Genomic DNA, 21616 nt, shown 5'->3' with positions numbered 1-21616 from the left:
GCCTGTCCCTTGGCTCTAAAATGTGGAGAGCAGGCTAGACGTGCACAGGAGAAGGCCCCCCAACCAGCCCTATGCGGCCTACAATAGTGATCTGGTAACAATGACATGAATGGTCAGTGGTCAAAAATCTGGTGTTTTGCATAAAACGCAGGTCTGTACCTCCCCTATACGAAACTCACTTCACTCATCTGCCTACACAGGCCAAGTAGACGCTGCATTTGAGTCTATCACCCCTGTTATGTCCTGCTGCCTCACCAGTACTTGCTTTTAATGCAAAACCAAATTAACACTCCACTTGTCCTGCCTTACCCGGATATCTCACAGAAACTTAGAGTCATACCATTTTCATGAAGTACAGCACAGTCACTGAGCTCAAGTACAAACCCTTTACACAGATCTAAGGTCAAAGAATTAAAAGACTGGCTCGTGGTCATGAGCCACAGGACTAGATCTGGAATGTTCTTATTCTTGTAGACTTTGCTACCCAGCTCCTCACTGGTAACCAAACATGTGTCTTAGTTAATGACCAGGGAAGCGAGGGATCACTATTCCTCCAAAATCCTTTATGAGCTCACATCACTTATAAATATTGTTGGTACTGCCCAGACAGCAAATCATCATTTTTTACTTTTATTCCCCACAGATCTCGTATGTACAAATTACTCTGCTTTTACAGATCCATTCCTGGGCCTCTCTTTTCTGTTCTCCAGGAGCTGCGCAGCAGTGTGGTTGAATACTAAAGAGTAAAAGAAGCTATGAAGGACACCCCAAAGAACCATCATCCTTGACTTCTCACCCACAGGTCAGGGATAGGGAAGATGAGGACGATGATAACTAGCAAGTGACTCATAGGTCATGCATACCAGTGGCTGACTCGAGCCTACAACCCTCTAGAGGAGATATAATTTTTTACTTTTATTTCTTATATTAGCCAGAGAAAAATTATGTTGAGTCATTCTCAACTATTACATAACTGCTAAAGCATATTCCAATTATATAAGTTGGCAAAACTTCTCCTCCTTACTCCTAACCTTATCAAATTTAAATTTTAGAATTTGCTCTCCAAGACCAGGAAAAGACACTAAAGAAACAACTTACCAACTGCAAATTATTTTTAGAGATGTTTGCAGCATATGCATGATCAAATATAGTTCCTATTAAAAAAAAATTAAAACACCATATTGTACATATTCCAGTGTTTCTATACGTGACTGAAGTCAGAAACAGCATTTGTGAAATACTATTCTTTTAAGAAAAGTACACTACATTAATTATGAATAATAGTTGGGCCTGAAGAGGTTTTAGGATTTCAAAACAAGCAGATTCCATGCTTTTCTCATAAATCAATAAGGAATAGACACCTCTTTCATCACTCAGAACAGATTTTAAAATTTATACCAAGATGGTATCTTTGCCATTTGTTTTTATTTCATTTCTGACCTAATTTCTGACAGTCTTGAACGAATATCCATGCTTACGTCCTTTAACCATCTTGCAAGGTAGCCAAGCCAACTGGCTTTCCCACTAGTCAGTAAATCACTCTAGGACTCTGTGTTCTATTATCAACTCTGTGTATCTAATATCAAATACCATGGATTTCGTGTACTTTTATCAGTCTCTTCATTGCTTTCTGCTTGGCTCCAGACATCTGTAAAACTGTAAAATGGAGCTCTATATATAACAAAGGTTTTTAAGGTGCCCTGAAAGTCCACAGAGGGACAAGTCATGGCCGTGTGGATTAATGGCTGTTAATCATCTTTCTGCTGGTGCTCTGAGACTTCCTGACAGCTCTGCTACTTACTGAGTAACCCTGGGTAAGTCACTTAACTTCTCTGTGCCTCAGCCACCTCTAATATAAAATAGAACTCCTGAGAGGGTTAAATGTGATTAGGTATTTAAAGGGCTTAGCAAAGTTCCTGGCATCCAGGAGACTCCATAAATCTTAACAATATTTACTATTCATCCATTTTGGATGCTCTCACTGGCATGCCCTGGATATGGGTAAAATGTTTTAATTCAGCCTGACTGTAGTTAAGCCTCAATTCTTGAAGGAAACAACAGCTTCAGACCCATTAGTCTAATTTTCTAAGATTCTGGTCAGACATCTCTACAACATATGTCATTATGTGGGAGCAGCCAAAGAGGAGCACACGGAAGAGGTTTTGCACACTAAATCTTGTAAAGCAGGAGGTACGATTCACACACGCCCAGCAGCAGGAATTCAGGGAAGCACTCACTCTTGTCCCCTGAATGATGACTGCTGTATCTTCCATCTAGAGCATCATACATGACAGATGGCAGGGGCATGGCTGCACATGCCCACGGGCACACCCGGCTTTTACCAATGCCAAAATGATTTTGCAAGACAGTAAAGCAAATAGTGGCCCATGGGAAGTTCAAGATTTTATTTGTTTGCTTTGTTAGTTTGAAAGGACTTCTCCATTTCAAAGAAATGAAATCAGCCATTTTTCCTCTGGCCTTCATTTTCAGAAAAAAGATTATCAAATGCGTGCTGTTGAAGAACAAGCACAAATAAGCCTTATTTTGTGACTTAAAGTTACAATTCACAGAGCTTTACTTTTTCATGGGTATGAAGAAAGTTGCTATGGATTTCGCTCTCATCTCCACTTCGCCTTTGATTGTGCATGTGTGTGCTTGGTGGTTCAGTCATGTCTGACTCCTTGAGATCCCGTGGACTATAGCCCACCAAGCTTCTCTGGCTGTGGAATTCTCCATGGAAATTTCCAGTATTCCAGGCAAGAATACTGGAGCCAGTTGCTACTTTGTTCTCCAACGGATCTTCCCAACCCAGGGATCAAGCCCACCTCTCCCGGGTCTCTTACACTGGCCAGTGGGTTCTTTACCACCAGCACTAACTGGGAAGCCCTTTCCTTTGATTAGGTCTTTGTAATTATTACAGTAAGAAAGAGATCTTATATCTTCCTCACACACAAGTAATGTATAGACGCTGCTCCACTTGATTTATCCTTATTTACTCATTTTGTACAATGTGTCCATGAACGAAATTTAGAAACTATAAAATGAAAGGAATACTCCTGGGAAGCAGCACAAAACGCATAAGAGCTCAGATTTGGGGGACAGGCAGATGTGGGTTTGTGAGCGTCAGTTTCCTCATCTGTAAAGTGAGAACAGTCTCTGTGTCTCATAAAGCTGGTCACACCGGAATAGTGCCTGGTGGAACATGTGGTTCAGTAAACAGTTTTTGAAGAAACAGAAGGAACTGAACAAGTATAAAAAGGATGGAAAGAAGGAGGAGTGAGCAGCTGTGACTCTCCCTGAGTTATATGGATGTAGAGGCTACAATGCAGGACTTGGGCCAGAAGTCTACCTCTAAAACAGCACAACTTGATCTTTTTTATTGTGTAAAATTTCCATATACAATAAAGTGGAGAGAAAAGTGTAAACAACCCCACAAACATATCACCAAGATTCAATAAGGATTACATTGTACCATTCTGATTTCTTCTATTTGGCTAAACAAATGTTCTTTTGACAGAGTATTTTAAAAGAAAATCTCAGGCGTCATATCAATTCAATAGCAAGTGCCTCTAGTAGGTAAGGACTTTTAAAAAATAATCACATACCACTATCAAAATCAATAAAATTTCAATCATTTCTTAATAAAATGTAATAGGCAAAAAATGTTTTATTTTCTCCTGGTGTTTAAAAAAGAAAGGCATTTTTATAGTTCATTTGAACAGATCAAGTTCCCAACAGGGGTCATACACTGCATTTGTTTATAGGTTTCTTAAGCCTGTTTTGGAGAAGACAATGGCACCCCACTCCAGTAGTCTTGCCTGGAAAATCCCATGGACGGAGAAGCCTGGTAGGGTTCAGACACGAAGAGTCAGACACGACTGAGAGACTTCACTTTCACTTTCCACTTTCCTGCATTGGAGTAGGAAATGGCAGCCCACTCCAGTGTTCTTGCCTGGAGAATCTCAGGGATGGTGGAGCCTGGTGGGCTGCCGTCTATGGGGTCACACAGAGTCAGACACAACTGAAGCAACTTAGCAGCAGCAGCAAGCCTTTTTCCCTTAAAACAAACAGTTCCCCCTCCCCAGTTTTTCCCCATAATATTTATTTACTGAAGACATTGAATCATTTGTTTTATAGAACTTCTCACATTTAGGACTTGACTGATGTACCCTCCTGGTGGTGTTTAACATGTTCCTCTGTCTCCTAGATTTCTCGGGTGAACTAGTACTGAGATATGGCAGCTTGATGAGATTCTGGTTCAAACTTGAAGGGAGGGGGTGTGGGCAAGAGTAATTCCAGGAGCGGTATAAGGGTTTGGTGTTCCACTTGTAGTGATGTTGAGATTGACTGGTGAGTTCAAGTGTTATCAGGCTGATTCTCAGTCATGTAGCTCCAATGTCACCCAGTGATTTTAGCATCCGTTAATGACTGCCAGTGTTGCCTCACTCCATTATTTCATTGGCTATTGTGAAACAGTGGTTTTCTATTTCTAATATCCCTACATTTATTAGCTGTAATTCTCTATGAGGATTTACCTTGAAGTACACACACACATATACATAAACACATTTATATTTTCTTTCCTATGTCATGCTGCAAGTAGGATACTATAGAAACAATTTTTCTGCTTTATTTATAATCACTTAACAATAAATCTTAAAGATTACTGAGGTACACACACACATATACATAAACACATTTATATTTTCTTTCCTATGTCATGCTGCAAGTAGGATACTATAGAAACAATTTTTCTGCTTTATTTATAATCACTTAACAATAAATCTTAAAGATTACTGAGGTACACACACACATATACATAAACACATTTATATTTTCTTTCCTATGTCATGCTGCAAGTAGGATACTATAGAAACAATTTTTCTGCTTTATTTATAATCACTTAACAATAAATCTTAAAGATTACTTCATAGCAAGAAATAGAAATCTTTCTCATTCCTTCTTAGATTCATATTACTCCTCTTTATGATTATACCATTTGGTTATTCAACCATTCCTTTTTTAATGGATACATGGAAGGTTACTATCTTCAGCTGTCACAAGCAAAGTTATGATAAATAAACTTGTGCATGTATCATTTTTGATTTTTGGCACAATATTTAAATGAACTTCTGAGTCTTAAGTTAAACATTCCATCTTAAAAACCATATGTTTAATATCATTTCCATCAGATCATATCAGGAGGAGTATAAGTGTTTGGTTGTTCCACTTATACTTTAATACATCATAATTAACTTAAGGAGCTGAAACCTAGATTCTTATTAATGAGGACAAGAATTGGGGGGTGGGTTTAAAGTGTGGTCCAGTACATACCTTCATCACAATCAGTTTCTGGGAGTGTGTGATGAAAGTGTCATTTCTAGGCCCAAGCCCAGACCATCTGAACCATCAAGAGTGAGATTTCCACATCTAGCGGGGAAAGCACTGTACTTGGGACTGGAAGACAGACATCTGGGTTCAGTCACAAGCCAAGCTGATCAGATCTGGCCTCTTCAGAAATGATTCTCTGTATATGTGTTGGAGATAATAAATATCTTCCTTACAACTTCACAGGATTGCTGTGAAGTTAAAATTCAATTATGTATAAGACAGCAGTCTGGAAGCTAAAGTAAATGTAAAAGTTTAGATGTAGTAATAAAAAGGACTTCTGCTCAAGCAACAGTTCCATCTTCTCCATTAACAAATATCCTACTCCAACATTTCATGTTAAAGATAAAAACAAAGACTTGTATCTTTTGCCCTGAATGCCTCTATTCCTTCACTGTTTCACTTTCAACGGTTCCCATAAAAGAACCTAGCCAATCAGCATCCAAAAGGCATTTCTTATAGAATATACGCTGCTCCTCAGGAATGCCCACCTCTGTCTAGGACACCACAAAGCAGTCATGACAAGGATCTGGTCCAACACAGAGATGAAAAGGAGCTCAAGGCCACTGAGTCTGCCTGTGATTAATTTTATACAAAGGTGGAAAAGGCTTGATGCTTCAACATTCATTGCTGGCAATGAGACACAGAAAGAAAGAAAAGCCCAAGCCACAGTCAGTGTCCTGAAGAAGAAGCTGTCCCGCTATCATCTGCTGCACAGTGTACCCTCAGTCTGGCTCTGCAAAGCCAATAAATCCAGACAGGTTCAGAGTCTGCTTATTTTTTAAATGACAGGCAAAACCACTATAATTTTTGTCATCTCTCCAAAGTGGAAGACTATGCACTATTCAGCGGCAGTTTTTTCTTAAGGATCAGAACAGTTCCTGCCACTGATTGTGAAAGTCATTCCTCTAATCCAGGCAGAAATACAAGGCAGGGACAAACAATATCCAAGGATAAATAAGAAAGCTTTCAGAAGCGGGGGGTGGAGGGGAATGAATGGCTAGGAAGAAGGACGGGTGTTTCCCATGTCTTCTCGTTGTCGTTCAGTCCCTCGGTTGTCTCCGCCTCTTTGCGACCCCCTAGACTGCAGCACGCCAGGCCTCTCTGTCCTTTACCATCTCCCGAAGTTTGCTCAAACTCATGTCCATTGAGTCGGTGATGCCATCCAACCATCTCATCCTCTGTCATCCCCTTCTCCTCTGGTCCTCAATCTTTCCCAGCATCAGGGTCTTTTCCAGTGAGTTGGCCCTTCACATCAGGTGGCCAAAGCACTGGAGCTTCAGCTTCCGCATAAGCCCTTCCAATGAATATTCAGGACTGATTTCCTTTCAGGTTGAGTGGTTTGATCTCCTTGCTGTCCAAGGGACTCTCAAGAGCCCCTTTCTATGTCTACTCTGGGGAAAATATCTTTAGTCAACATTTATTGAGAATGCAGAGAAATTTAAAACCCCTGATGCAAGATGAGAGGCTTTAAATGGTCTTTCTACTGTTAGATCTGAGTAAAGCATTAAACACCCATTGTCAAAATGTATGTTAGGGATTAGGGGTTTTTTATTTTTTGTGTGTGGATAACTAAATTCAAACTGCCTTTCGTCTGAATCAAGAATCTACTATTTACAGATGGCCAGGTGACTCTGGACTAGGGCCTCTGAAGTCAGAGCCTTTATCTCCCATGAGCTATGGGCTCAGAGCAGGCACAGAGAGAAAAAGTGCCCGTTTCTAATGAACGCTGATCTTCCAAACACATATTTAGGTTCGGAGCAAGCAGTGCAATCAAATGGTTTCTTTCCACAAACGCACGTCAACACCACTGTGTTTTGGTGAGGCGAAGGTGCATATTCAGAAAAGGTACAAGCAGGGGATTATTCCCATCTCTCCCTTCAGTAAGAAAGGCTTCATGAAAGACAAAGGATTTTGGAAGGCTCTGGATGCTCTGTAAGGGAGGCCAGGTGACAGACGCGGACAGGGAGGATCAGGCTGGCCCAGAGAATGAGATGCAGGTAGAAGATGATTCAGGCTCCAGCGGTGGGCTGATGATCTGTGGGTAGATGGGAGGAACAGGCAGAAGATGGGAGGCCGAGGAAAAGGAAGACTGAATGAGAATCAAAAGATTTCGAATACTGAAGCAGTTCAGGGATGAATCTTAAACCATGAGTGAGCCTGTTGGCCTTCATTCAAAATAATACTTAAAATGTATTGAGGGTCTAATTTTGTGCTTTTAGCTTTACGTGGATTAAATCAACTATCCTATGATGGCCGTACTGCTGTCATCTCCATTTTTCAGGTGAGGGAATGAGGCACAGAGGTAACTTATTCCAGGTAACACAGCTAGCCAGGAGCAAAAGTCGGGGTTCCCACCCTAGCATTCTGACTCCAGAGACCATGACCTCAACCAGCCCTCAAGGCTGCCTCTCTAGAAGAAGAGACGGAGACACACTGTAGGATATACTGGGGAGAATGGCAACTGGCCCAGCAGGAAGATGAGTTCTTCCACAGTGTTCAGACTTGTCTGAGAAGAAACAGGAGACTCAAAGGCTAAGTTGTGATCATCGCAGTGGGAAATGGCCTAATTATAACCAAAGGGTTAAACAAGGCCGAACGTTTGGTGACATCATGTAAGATGCGAACAACTTCAGTATCCTCTGAAAAGTGTTATTTCAAAGACTGACCCCCATCTGTGTTTTGGGTGAGGAAACAGCCCGTGAGGCAGGACAGGGATGACAGACAGAGAGAAAGAAAAGAGCAGCAGAGAGGCACAATCCAGGGAGGCTGCGTGGTGCAAAGGAAGGAACATGGAGTCTGGAGTCAGAGACACCTGGGCTGAACCCTGGCACTTCCCATTTATTTCTGTACAACCACGGGCTGGGTCGCTCTGGATCTTTGTTTCCACACCAGTAAAATAAGATATTTTTCAAAGCGAAAGCAGTATACATGATGAAATACAGAATATAAGGAAAAGCACTAGCACGGTGCTTGGTATGTGCGAGGTACTCCCAAAATACGGAGACTCAGAAAAAAGAGAAAGATGGAAAACTACACTGTGCTGTGTGTCTCAGAACACAGACAGTGGCAGGAAGGGGAGGTGACTGCAACAGTGTCACAAGCACCATGAAACTGCCTGGTTGCCACATGCCCGGTAGAATACTGATGTCTGTATCAGTCAGTCCTATTCTAGAATGGTCTGCCAGTACACAGCAAAAAATAGGTAGCCTGTTCATTCATTCCTCCCTTTGTTCATTCAACAAACATTTGTTACAGCCACCGAGGCTGGCTAGAAGCCTGTGCAACTGAGGAGAGGAGGGGGCGTAGACCATCATGATGTCATGGCCCCAGTGAAGTCTAGTGATCATCAGACTAGTAGCCACATGCAGCCATCAGGATCAGAGTCCAGTCGAGTATGATTAAGACACATTCCATAATTGGCCTCAAGGAGCTTACAATCTACCAGGAAAGAGACACATGAGTCCATTTTGACAATACATATGGTTACTGCTCTGAAGCACTTTGGAACAGGGAGGGGAAAGTTACAAAAATCCCATAATATATGTTATAACTGTCCACACCATCATAATCAATATCCCACAATTCTCATGATCAGGCAAGACTAGTGATGGTTACTCCAACATTACTCCTGATGCAAATCTATTCAACAATAGTCGTATTTTATAAGTCCCTTTTCATTTTATATTGTTAAGGTCCAAGTGTACACTGAATATTACAAACCTATTCTCTGTTATACTCTTCAAATGCTGATGGTGCCAAGGAATTCACCCAGTCTGGTCTTGAATATCTGTTATAACTCCTGGCAATGTTTTGTTTCGACAACAAAGTACAATCTGGTTCATCCCATTACTTTAGGTAATTTATTCATCACTGTGGGGGAAATGAGCTATTTTCAAAGAACCATTAATTGTTTTGAAAAAATGAATACTGACTGCAACTTTCTGTTCTGACAAAAATCTCAACGAGTGTTGCTTCCAACCTACCTACAGGGTGAGGCTGTTAATTAATTCCATTTCATTTCAAATGTCTGCAAAGTTTTAATCTCAACACAGTCCTGTTACATGAAAATAGGGTTCTAACCAAAATGTGATTTCTCTTCTTTGGTGATCAATAAAAACAAAACCACTTAGAGGAGTGCTACTGAAGAGCAGGCAGTGGTGATTTCACTGTAATAAACTGAAGCATTCTTAAAATGTATCTGTTGCCCAGCCACCTATGCCCTTTGAATAACCAAGGCAGCAATTCCTCTTCAGAACTTGAGGCTGCATATGCTTTTCCTGGATAATAACAGTACCATAAAAATACTCTCTGATTTCTAAGATTTTGACAGCATCCAGGAGCCATCCTCTTTTTCACTAAGTGTGAAACAAACACATCTGTAAATCATGAAATCTTAGTGTGAGAAGGTCATCTTCTCTAACATCTCATCCAATGAATTAATCTCTTTATATGTCACTAACAAATACAATCTCTGCTTCCCCTCCAAATTATTAGAAAGCCCTTCATTATAATGATGTGAAATCTCTCAAACTGGAACTTCAATTGCTGCTCCTACTTTAAGCCATCAGGCATTAGGCATGCCATATCTAATTGCTCCTCAAACCTCAAAAGGTAAAAAGCATTAAGTAGGAATTAAAGCCCCAAAAGTAAGAGTATGCCTAACTCCTTTAAAGGACTTCAAGTCACCAAGCCAAGGTAAAGTACACTCTAGGATGCTGAGTGCACCGATAGGTATAAAGATGTGGGATACTCTGAACAACCAAAGAGGATGCAAACAGTCCAGCCCAGATTTTTTAAACAATCAAAGAGTTTGATTCCCTAAATCACAGATCCATGAACTTGATATCTATCCCTGGCAAACTTTAAGAATAAATTGTTATACAGATAAGCATTTCCCAAACTGCGCTTTCATAAGATGACACCTGTTTACTTTCCAACATCTATAGAATCCTTCAGTAAACAGCTGGAGGAATGCTGACACAGACAATTCATAAGCACTCAGAAGGCAACAAATACCAGAAACCATAAGGGTTTTAGCAAGAACAATTCAGGCTAAAAAACTTCATTTCCTTTTTTTACAGAGTTGCTATATGAATAGACAGGACAAATGCCATAAATATGGCATTTTGAGCTCACTAGAGCCTGTTTGGGAAGCCCCAGAAAATTCTGAAAGAGATGGGAATACCAGACCACCTGACCTGCCTCTTGAGAAACCTGTATGCAGGTCAGGAAGCAACAGTTAGAACTGGACATGGAACAACAGACTGGTTCCAAATAGGAAAAGGAGTACGTCAAGGCTGTATATTGTCACCCTGCTTATTTAACTTCTATGCAGAGTACATTATGAGAAATGCTGGGCTGGAAGAAGCACAAGCTGGAATCAAGGTTGATGGGAGAAATATCAATAACCTCAGATACGCAGATGACACCACCCTTATGGCGAAAGTGAAGAGGAACTAAAAAGCCTCTTGATGAAAGTGAAAGAGTTGGCTTAAACCTCAACATTCAGAAAACAAAGATCATGGCACCTGGTCCCATCACTTAATGGGAAATAGATGGGGAAACAGTGGAAACAGTGTCTGACTTTATTTTTTTAGGCTCCAAAATCACTGCAGATGGTGACTGCAGCCATGAAATTAAAAGATGCTCACTCCTTGGAAGGAAAGTTATGACCAACCTAGATAGCATATTCAAAAGCAGAGACATTACTTTGCCAACAAAGGTTCGTCTAGTCAAGGCTATGGTTTTTCCAATGGTCATTTATGGATGTGAGTTGGACTGTGAAGAAAGCTGAGGGCCAAAGAATTGATGCTTTTGAACTGTGGTGTTGGAGAAGACTCTTGAGAGTCCCTTGGACTGCAAGGAGATCCAACCAGTCCATTCTGAAGGAGATCAGCCCTGGGATTTCTTTGGAAGGAATGATGCTGAAGCTGAAACTCCAGTACTTTGGCCACCTCATGCGAAGAGTTGACTCATTGCAAAAGACTCTGATGCTGGGAGGGATTGGGGGCAAGAGGAGAAGGGGACAACAGAGGATGAGATGGCTGGATGGCATCACCAACTCAATGGACATGAGTTTGAGTGAACTCCGGGAGATGGTGATGGACAGAGAGGCCTGGTGTGCTGCGATTCATGGAGTTCCAAAGAGTCAGACACGACTGAGTGACTGAACTGAACTGAACTGAACTGAAGCTTAGCAGTAAAGAATATGCCTGCAATGCAAGACACATGTGCAGGCGACTAGGGTTCTATTCCTGCGTTGGGAAGATCCCTTGGAGAAGCAAATGGCAACCCAGAGGATGAGATGGTTTGATAGCATCACCGACCCAATGGACATAAATTTGAGCAAACCCCGGGAGATGGTGGAGAACAGAGGAGCCTGGCATGCTTCAGTCCATGGGGTGGCAAAGAGTAGGACAGGACTTGGCGACTGAATAGCAACAACAAAGCCTATTTGTTTAAAGTTGATAATTTGTGTAAAGGAGTTCAAAGAAATATGAATCTACTCAATTGAGCCTAGATTAATTCAACTTGTTTATAAGCCATATAGGATTCTCTGTCAAAAGATAGGGTTACCAGTTATATAATTAAGAAGGAAGGGAGTTGGGGGGTGTCTAATTTGTGATGCTTTGTGAACCTTTGCTGCCCTAAGGATCCTTGCTTTCATTTACAACCGTTTACTTGCAGAACAAAATCTCAAGTGTCCTGACTCTGCTTGAGGTAGTCTAAGGTGAACCTTTAAAAAGGAAATTAAGATAGTCTTTGTTTTTCATCATTTTGATATTCCATTTTTCTTGTTTCCCCTGCGATTACACACTATGGATTTTCAATAACATCTATTGGATTTTTTGTCCATTTATGTGTCTCAGAACATAACTTAAGCTGAAAGACACAATCTGATTTAAAACATCTAGGGGCTGAAAGAACGGAGAAAGCGATGGCAACCCACTCCAGTACTCTTGCCTGGAAAATCCCATGGACGGAGGAGCCTGGTAGGCTGCAATCCATGGGGTCGCTAAGAGTCGGACACGACTGAGCGACTTCACTTTCATTTTTCACTTTCATGTATTGGAGAAGGAAATGGCAACCCACTCTAGTGTTCTTGCCTGGAGAATCCCAGGGATGGAGGCGGGGGCCACGGGGGCCTCGTGGGCTGCCGTCTCTGGGGCCGCACAGAGTCGGACACGACTGAAGTGACTTAGCAGCAGCAGCAGCAGCAGCAGGGGCTGAAAGGCATGGGCAGCAGGGTGTCCAGGCAAAAGAGTCAGGCCTGGATCTGAACCTCAGCCCATCACTTACTGGATGTATAACTTCAGGCCTGTTACTAAATCTTCCTGAGCCTTGGTGTTCTTACCTGTAAATGGGTTTGGTGACAATAATCTCTACTATGCAAAAGCCGCCATAAGAATTTGGAAAAAAACAAAACTAAATTATCTTTCCTAATACTTGGTCCTGAGTAGATCTCAAGAAATTGTAGTTGCAGCTATTATTATCATCACTGATCCTCTGCGCTTCAATTTATTCTTAACCATGTTTATGTTACACATTCCAGTCTAAAGATCACTCCCTTTGATAGAGGAAGAGAGAAGCCAAGTAGCTGAGTGGGTCTGCTTTTCGTCATGTTAACATTATTTCATCTGCCCCAAGCAATGAGCTTAGCCTTTACTTGTTCTTATTCGGAACATAGCTTTAAAGAGCCCTTTTCTGTTGTCTTTCACACTCTCTCCAACCTCAGCTCAGTCTGAACTTGAGCTTTGCAGGTATTTTCTTACTGGTTTTATGCCACTCTCCTGCATTTTTCCTTGAGCCTGTGCTTGTCCTTCAATCTTCTGTACATGTTCTCTTAATTTCCCACTTCATCAAAAGCGTCCTTCTTCTTAAAATGATTCCATTTATTTTTTCTTCCTCGTTCCCACAACTTAAATTTTTTCTTCCTTTCTGCCTTTCTCTTTGTATTGTTTTCACTTTTCAAGTCTCTGGAGACTGAAAAACTTCTATCCTTTCTCTAAATGTGTATTTTCCTAAAGTCACTGTTACTATATGGCTATCCCCCACTTTACTTCCTTTTGAAGTTACAAAATAATAGTGTCATGGTTACTTCCTTCCCAAGATTTTAGTCAATTCTACTTCAATAAACAGTTTTTCTCATTAGTTAGAACCAAGTTCAGAGTAGTATTTCCATCACATTGCTTCCTCAATCTGTGGTTTAAAAAAAAGAAAATGAAAGAAAGAGTTTTGCTTTCTACGAAACATCTATCAGACACTGAGAAAGTTAATGCCCTCATCAATGACTTTATCTTGGCTGGTGGTAATTTTGACATTTAGCTGAATCTAAATATGTGCCATGAAATTAAAAGACACTTGCTCCTTAGAAGAAAAGCTATGACCAACCTAGATAGCACATTAAAAAGCAGAGACATTACTTTGCCAACAAAGGTCCATCTAGTCAAAGCTATGGCTTCCAGTGGTCATGTATGGATGTGAGAGTTGGACTTTAAAGAAAGCTGAGCGTCAAAGAACTGATGCTTTTGAACTGTGGTGTTGGAGAAGACTCTTGGGAGTCCCTTGAACTGCAAGATCAAACCAGTCAATTCTAAAGGAAATCAGTCCTGAATATTCGTTGGAACGACTGTTGCTAAAGCTGAAATTCCAATACTCTGGCCACCTGATGCAAACAACTGACTCATTGAGAAAGACCCTGATGTTGGGAAAGATTGAAGACAGGAGGAGAAGGAGATGACAGAGGATGAGATGGTTGGATGGCATCACTGACTCGATGGACATGAATCTGAGCAAGTTCCAGGAGTTAGTGATGGACAGGAAAGCCTGGCGTTCTGCAGCCCACAGGGTGGCAAAGAGTCAGACATGAATGAACTGAACTGAAATACGTGCAATATCATCAACCAGCAAAGTAAGACTCTTACTCACTTGGCTACACCAACTTATAATAGCTGTTCAGGCATAATTAAAATGGTTTGGCTCTGCTACCAAGAGAACAAGCTGGGCCTTGAAGTTAAGTCATGACAACTCACAGTCACAATTTTTAAGTGGGCTGGCAATGGATGAAAGTTTATACCCCCAACTCAGTAAGTGGTGGAAACACCATGTACCTACACTTGTTTTATTTTCATTAATTTTTAAAATTAAGATATAATCAACATATGATCTCTCACATTCTTGAGTCCTCCTGTGAATTCACTGCTACTTCCAGAATTCTAATACAAGAACACAAAAAGGAATACTAATACAAGCCATAATTTATTTTATATTATCCTTAAAATACATTAAGGGAAATGAACCAAAAAGCAAAACAAGCCAAAACCAAACAAAAATCTTATGCGGTTATATGCAGTGGTTAGGATTTGGTTAATAGCCAGAAATAAACAGCAATTTTAATTATCTTACAGTTTAATCTATTAGAAGTTTATTCTTCATTTATTGAATGAGAGGGAATTCCATTGGGAGAAGGTTTGCATTTCTACAATCAGCTAAACATATGGGTTTCCCAAAGGCCTAGATAGTGACGTATTCAAACTAAAGTCTCTATGTCTAATAAGTGTAACTGAGCTTAGTTACTCCCTAGTTAACTACGGACCTTAGACTAAGAATAGCAATAAATATAAAAATATCCACCAGTTGTTATGCATCTGCCAGAACTTCTCTCCTCCTCTCCCTCACACTGAATCATCAGCCAAATTTTCTCTCAATGCCAAAGGTTCTTTAGCAAGTCAAATAAAATGAGAGGGGGAAGTTACTTCTTGGAAAGGTTTAAAAGAGGAAGAGATGCCTGTTTACATCCTAATCAAGCACCAAGAATGCTGCTGCTAAATCGTGTCAGTCGTGTCCGACTCTGTGTGACCCCATAGACGGCAGTCCACCAGGGTCCCCCGTGCCTGGGATTCTCCAGGCAAGAACACTGGAGTGGGTTTCCATTTCCTTCTCCAATGCATGAAAGGAAAAGTGAAAGGGAAGTCGCTCAGTCGTGTCTGACTCTTAGCCACCCCATGGACCGCAGCCTACCAGACTCCTCCGTCCATGGGATTTTCCAGGCAAGAGTACTGGAGTGGGGAGCACCAAGACTAAGAGTTTAATATTCATCATATATACTTACATGAAGTTTTCGGAGAATAAAGCATAGTGAGGGGAGTGAATCAAACACAGTGACAAAGAAAAAGACTTCAACCTGACACAGTCATTTTGCCATCAGGATGTATACTGATCCAAACATGTGTGGTCTTGGGCTTCTGGAAGCAAACTGTTGGTAAACCAGTCAAAGCCACCTAAAGATGATTAACCTCCAAAACAGAACCATGGAGACCTACTTTAGCTCTTTTTGAAGCCAAAAGCCTCAGACCTAAAAGTAATTATGGAGGTTTTGGATGTTCCAGTTCTGTCTAATCTGTGCTACAGAATCATCATGATAGGGAATGAGAAGTAGAGGGCATGTTCAAGCTGTTACAAAGAAAACCAGGCTTTTGCAGAAAAGCGGGTTGATTTTCCTTTAACCCTCACTGTTTGTTGCAAAATTAACTCCTTTCCCTTGAGTTAAATTTTACCAATCAACACAACTCAGAGGCCAGTTAAAATCATAACTTCCTTTTAAACCTTCTTAGCATGATATTTACTAGCAAACACATTCCAGAACAGTCAGTTCCACTCAGTCAGTTCAGTTGCTCAGTCGTGTCTGACTCTTTGCAAGTACGACTCATTTTACTGTGTAGAAAAAGCTTAATTGCTGAATTCAAAACTGACCACTTGCTCTTATTCACAAGCGAGGGCCCCATTGTCCTTTGTGACCTTAGGTCTTCCTCCCCTTCTCCTTGACTCAGCAGCTGAGCTCAGCTTCCTCTCTCTGACCTTCCTTTTCCAAATGCTGGAGCACAGCAGGCATTTCTAGGTCAGCAAAAAAAACTACTGCTGCCTTCCAGGAGAACAGTATCTTCTGTGTATTTGAAGGACTGAACAAGAACAAGGAATCAGTAATCCAGGGTACTAGCTCCCATTTTCTCCCTGCCCAGGCATGCAGTAACTGCCTCTTGTCTCCATGCTGCCAGCGGGGAGAAAATCCACCATCCACCTCTGCAGCTGCCTATCAGCAGCTGCTTGAACACTGTCTGTCGCCCAGAGGAATGCCTTCACCGTCTGAATTCCCTGCCACGTGACTTTAACAGGGTCTTCTTGTCTGTCCCACAGGCCCATGCTAATGGCCATGTCTTCATCCTTTCCATTCCATTCTATGCATTCTGCCACTGCTCTTTTTTTTCAACAGCTTAATTGACATATAATTCATATACCATAAAACTCACCATTTAAAGTGTGCAATTCAATGGTTTTTAGCATATTCACAGACTTGTGTAACCATGCTGCTGCTGCTGCTAAGTCGCTTCAGCAGTGTCCAACTCTGTGCGACCCATAGATGGCAGCTCACCAGGCTCCCCCATCCCTGGGATTCTCCAGGCAAGAACACTGGAGTGGGTTGCCATTTCCTTCTCCAATGCATGAAAGTGAAAAGTGAAAGTGAAGTCGCTTAGTCATGTCTGACTCTTAGCGACCCCATGGACCGCAGCCTACCAGGCTCCTCCATCCATGGGATTTGCCAGGCAAGAGTACTGGAGTGGGTTGCCATTGCCTTCTCCATAACCACAATCTAATTTTAGAACATTTTCATCACGTGCAAAAGAAACTCTGCACCCATTAGCAGTCACTCTCAAACCCCCATTTCTGCCTACCCCACCAACCAGCCCTAAGCAACCACTAATATACTTTCTATCTCTATGGATTTGCCTACTCCGGACATTGCATATGTGTGATATCTGTGGCTGGCTTCTTTCACTTAGTATGATGCTTTTAAGGCTCATTCATATTATAGCACGTATTTGTCCTTCATTCCTTTTATTGCTGAATAGTATTCCATTGTATGAATATACCACATTCTGTTAGTTCATTCAGCAGTTGATGGACATTTGGGTTGTTTCCACTTTTTGGCTATTATGAACAGTGCTGCTATGTCCAAGTTTTTGTGTGAACATAGTTTTCATTTCTCTCGGCCACCACTTATTTTTAGCAGGCTATCTCCTCTTTGCCTTTTCTTCTCTGGCCCCAAGTCCAGGATCCTCTTTAAAAATAAAAACACACAAAAAAGAATTTGCATACACTGTGGACAGAATGAAAAATAAGTACAACCTTTCTGGAGGACAGTTCAGCAATACCTATCAAACTTTTTAAATACAGATAACTCTTCGACCTAGGAACTCCTTTATAAATACCCTGTAAGTAACTCCTGTACAAGTCTGTAGATGGCTACAAGGAGGTTCTCTGCAGCGGAGTATATAATAAATAGCTAAGGATTAAGGAAACAAGCTTAAAGATTATTCAGTAGGAATCATGTAGAAGCACCACAGAGATTATTCTGCTGATTACAAAAATAAGGTGGAACTATATATTTGTAGGAAAATCTATTAATTAGCTTTTAATTTATATGTTAATTACAGAAAGCAAGTTATAGAAAATGCATGAGTCCACTTAAATAAACAATGATATACATGTGTGTGCTTGTATGTCCAAATAAAATATCTAGAAGGATACTTTTTTTTAATGAAGATTTAAGGTTTGGAAACAGAGAGATGGTTGTTTTCCATTGCTCAGTCAGGTCTAACTCTTTGAGATCACATGGACTCCAGCATGCTAGGCTTCCCTGTCCTTCACCTCTTAATGTATATGAATGCTTTTAAATTTTAAAATGTGTATTTTAAAATAATACTAACCATAGTGGCTGTACTAGTTTGCATTCCCACCAACAGTGTAAGAGGGTTCCCTTTTCTCCACATCCTCTCCAGCATTTATTGCTTGTAGACTTTTGGATGGCAGCCATTCTGACTGGCGTGAAATGGTACCTCATTGTGGTTTTGATTTGCATTTCTCTGATAATGAGTGATGTTGAGCATCTGTGGAGATTCCTTAAAAAACTGGAAATAGAACTGCCATAAGACCCAACAATCCCACTGCTGAGCATACACACCGAGGAAACCAGAATTGAAAGAGACACGTGTACCCCAGTGTTCATCGAAGCACTGTTTATAATAGCCAGGACATGGAAGCAACCTAGATGTCCATCAGCAGATGAATGGATAAGAAAGCTGTGGTCCATATACACAATGGAGTATTACTCAGCCATTAAAAAGAATACATTTGAATCAGTTCTAATGAGGTGGATGAAACTGGAGCCGATTATACAGAGTGAAGTAAGCCAGAAAGAAAAACACCAATACAGTATACTAATGCATATATATGGAATTTAGAAAGATGGTAACGATAACCCTGTATGTGAGACAGCAAAAGAGACACAGATGTATAGAACAGTCCTTTGGACTCTGTGGGAGAGGGAGCGGGGGGGGGGCGGGGGGGATGATTTGGGAGAATGGCATTGAAACATGTATAATATCATATAAGAAACGAATCACCAGTCCAGGTTTGATGCAGGATACAGGATGCTTGGGGCTGGTGCACTGGGATGACCCAGAGGGATGGTATGCGGAGGGAGGTGGGAGTGGGGTTCAGGATTAGGAACACGTGTACACCTGTGGCAGATTCATGTTGATGTATGGCAAAACCAATACAATATTGTAAAGTAATTAGCCTATAATTAAAAAAATTAAAAATAAATAAATAAATAAAATAATACAAACCCTCCTGACACTCTGCTATGAAAAGGTTACAGGAGAATGTGAGCAAATATTTGCTAAGGAGAAGAAAGATACACCAAAGAGGAGCTGGAGGTACTGAAGACAAGCACTTCCCACTTCCTGGCTGATCCTGGGCAACCCTGATTCTAACCTCCAGGATGGAAAGCTTCATGGGATTCCGACTCCTGCTGCATTCTCAAGGCGGCAGGATGGAGCTGTTCGAGGACAGACTGCAGACAAGCCTGAGTGCTCAGCCAGCCTCTGCCACTTCCTGTGAAACTTTCACTCAACCTTTCCTCATCAGAATTCTCCTTGCCAGATTATGGAATAGCCCATGCTCTTTCAATTATTATGACTTAACAGCTAAAAGTGAGATGCCAATTCCCAAGCAATTCCAACCTTTACAAATCTAGGTTCCAAACAGTACCTCTCAGAGGAGTACCTCTGAAAATCAAGCCTCCTGATCTAAATCTATGTACATTTTCATGGCTCATATACAGTGTCTGTGTGCCCCTTCACTTTATATTGATCCATAGTTTTCTGGAATATCATCCTTCTAATCCTTGCCTCTACAAATTCTTTTAAGGGTCTGTACCTAACCAAAAATTATGCAAAGCCTGCTGGACCTAAAAGGATGGTGTCAAGAACTTGCTGGCTCACAATAAAATGTTTGTTGATAATGATTCACCTGTATTCAAGGGTTGTCGTATGTAATTATTTTACTGGTAATATTGCAACAAAATGATGTGGTAAATGTGAGTGCTAAATGCTTATTTAACACAGGAAACTTGATCACAGCTTTGGTTTTTTGTCTGTTTGGTTTTCTTACCCCATTTTTCTCAATACACAGCCACCACCAGGTAAGTTGTTGTTATTGTTATTCAGTAGCTAAGTTGTGTCAGACTCTTTGTAACCCCAAAGACTGCAGCACACCAGGCTTTCCTGTCCTTCTCCTGGAGTTTGCTCAAACTCACATTCATTGAGTCAGTGATGCCATCCAACCATCTCATTCTCTGTCACCCCCTTTCTCTTCCTGCCGTCAGTCTTTCCCAGCACCAGGGTCCTTTCCAATGAGTCTGCTCTTGGCATCAGGTGGCCAAAGTATTGGAGTTTCAGCATCAGTCTATCCAGTGAATATTCAGGACTGATTTCCTTTAGGATTGACTGGTTTGACCTCCTTACTGTCCAAAGGACTCTCAAGAGTCTTCTCCAGCACCACAGTTCGAAGAATCAATTCTTTGGCACGCAGACTTCTTTATGGTCCAACTCTCACATCCATATATGACTACTGGAAAAAAAAAAACATAGCTTTGACTATATGGACCTTTGCAAGCAAAGGGATGTCTCTGCTTTTTAGTACACTGTCTAGGTTTGTCATAGCTTTCCTTCCAAAAAGCAAGCATCTTTTAATTTCACGGGTGCAGTCCCTGTCCACACCAATTATATAAATACACCAGTGTGTACATTTCAGAGCATATCAAATTTTCAGTAAACTGGATTCTTTAAGATCCAGTTCCAAGACCTACTTCCTCCATGAAGCTTGCCATACTCCCTCTCCTTCTAACTCCAGCAGCTGGTCACTTTCACCTTATGGTACTGCTTCCACTGCACTCTCATGTTATATAATAATTATTGTTTAAATACTTGACACTTTCCTCAAGCTGTGGATGTTTTTGAATTAATAACCACCTTGTATAATCCAGATCACCTTGTATAATTCATTATACATAGAAGAAGGCTAAACAAAGGTTGCTTAAACACATGAGTGGGTGAATGAAGGTTAATTTTCACTCTTGGTGCAAAATACTAAACATCTGTGGAGTCTCCAGCCTCTGAGGGTATCTCTCCCACCACCCTAAAATACCAAATTCCTCTTCCCAAACAAAATCGAAGTCTACCTACAATGACCAAACTAACGTGTTAAAACTCCTCATCTTCACATGCCAAAGAGCAAAGGAAACCCTATGGTAGAAAACAAAGAATGATGTTTCAAATAATTAAATGCAGGGTAAACAGAAGCTTTTGGGAAAGAAGATTCAGGGTCTCTAGACCTGCCACTAATATCTGGAAGATCTTAATTAGGTCACTAAGTTCCTCAGGACCTCAGGTTCCTCATTGGTAAAATAAAGAGAGTAAAACTTAATCACTTCTAAGGAAGGCCCCTTATCAGCTCTAACACTCTCTAAGTCCATGGAGAGGATAATGAACAGAGAATGCATTCATTCTTTCTTTCATTTACTCAACACATATTACTGGATGCCTGTCCATGGCGTCGCTACGAGTCGGACACGACTGAGCAACTTCACTTTCATTTTTCACTTTCACGCACTGGAGAAGGAAATGGCAACCCACTCCAGTGTTCTTGCCTGGAGAATCCCAGGGACAGGGGAGCCTGGTGGGCTGCTGTCTATGGGGTCGCAGAGTCGGACACGACTGAAGCGACTTAGCAGCAGCAGCGGCATAGTGGAAGACTATGTGTTCACCAAACAAACTCATTTTGCCTTCCCCCTAGACACACATTCCCCAGGCTAACTTGCAAGCAG

At 41.2% G+C, this 21616-nt stretch overlaps 1 protein-coding gene and 1 long non-coding RNA gene across 2 annotated transcripts in view; one reads left to right on the top strand and one right to left on the bottom strand.

The window, feature by feature from the left end:
• Window positions 1–21616, bottom strand: part of CRADD (CASP2 and RIPK1 domain containing adaptor with death domain) — a 199337-nt gene that overhangs the window by 66703 nt on the left and 111018 nt on the right. The gene's annotated exons all lie outside the window — the stretch shown is intronic.
• Window positions 1628–19756, top strand: LOC139183066 (uncharacterized). The gene is made up of 2 exons (XR_011566534.1): window positions 1628–1814; window positions 19102–19756. It is a non-coding gene; the product is annotated as an uncharacterized lncRNA (long non-coding RNA).

Source organism: Bos indicus, chromosome 5 (assembly GCF_029378745.1).
Source record: "Bos indicus isolate NIAB-ARS_2022 breed Sahiwal x Tharparkar chromosome 5, NIAB-ARS_B.indTharparkar_mat_pri_1.0, whole genome shotgun sequence".
NCBI classification, from domain to species: Eukaryota; Metazoa; Chordata; class Mammalia; order Artiodactyla; family Bovidae; genus Bos; species Bos indicus.
This window is presented reverse-complemented; position numbering and strand designations above follow the sequence as displayed.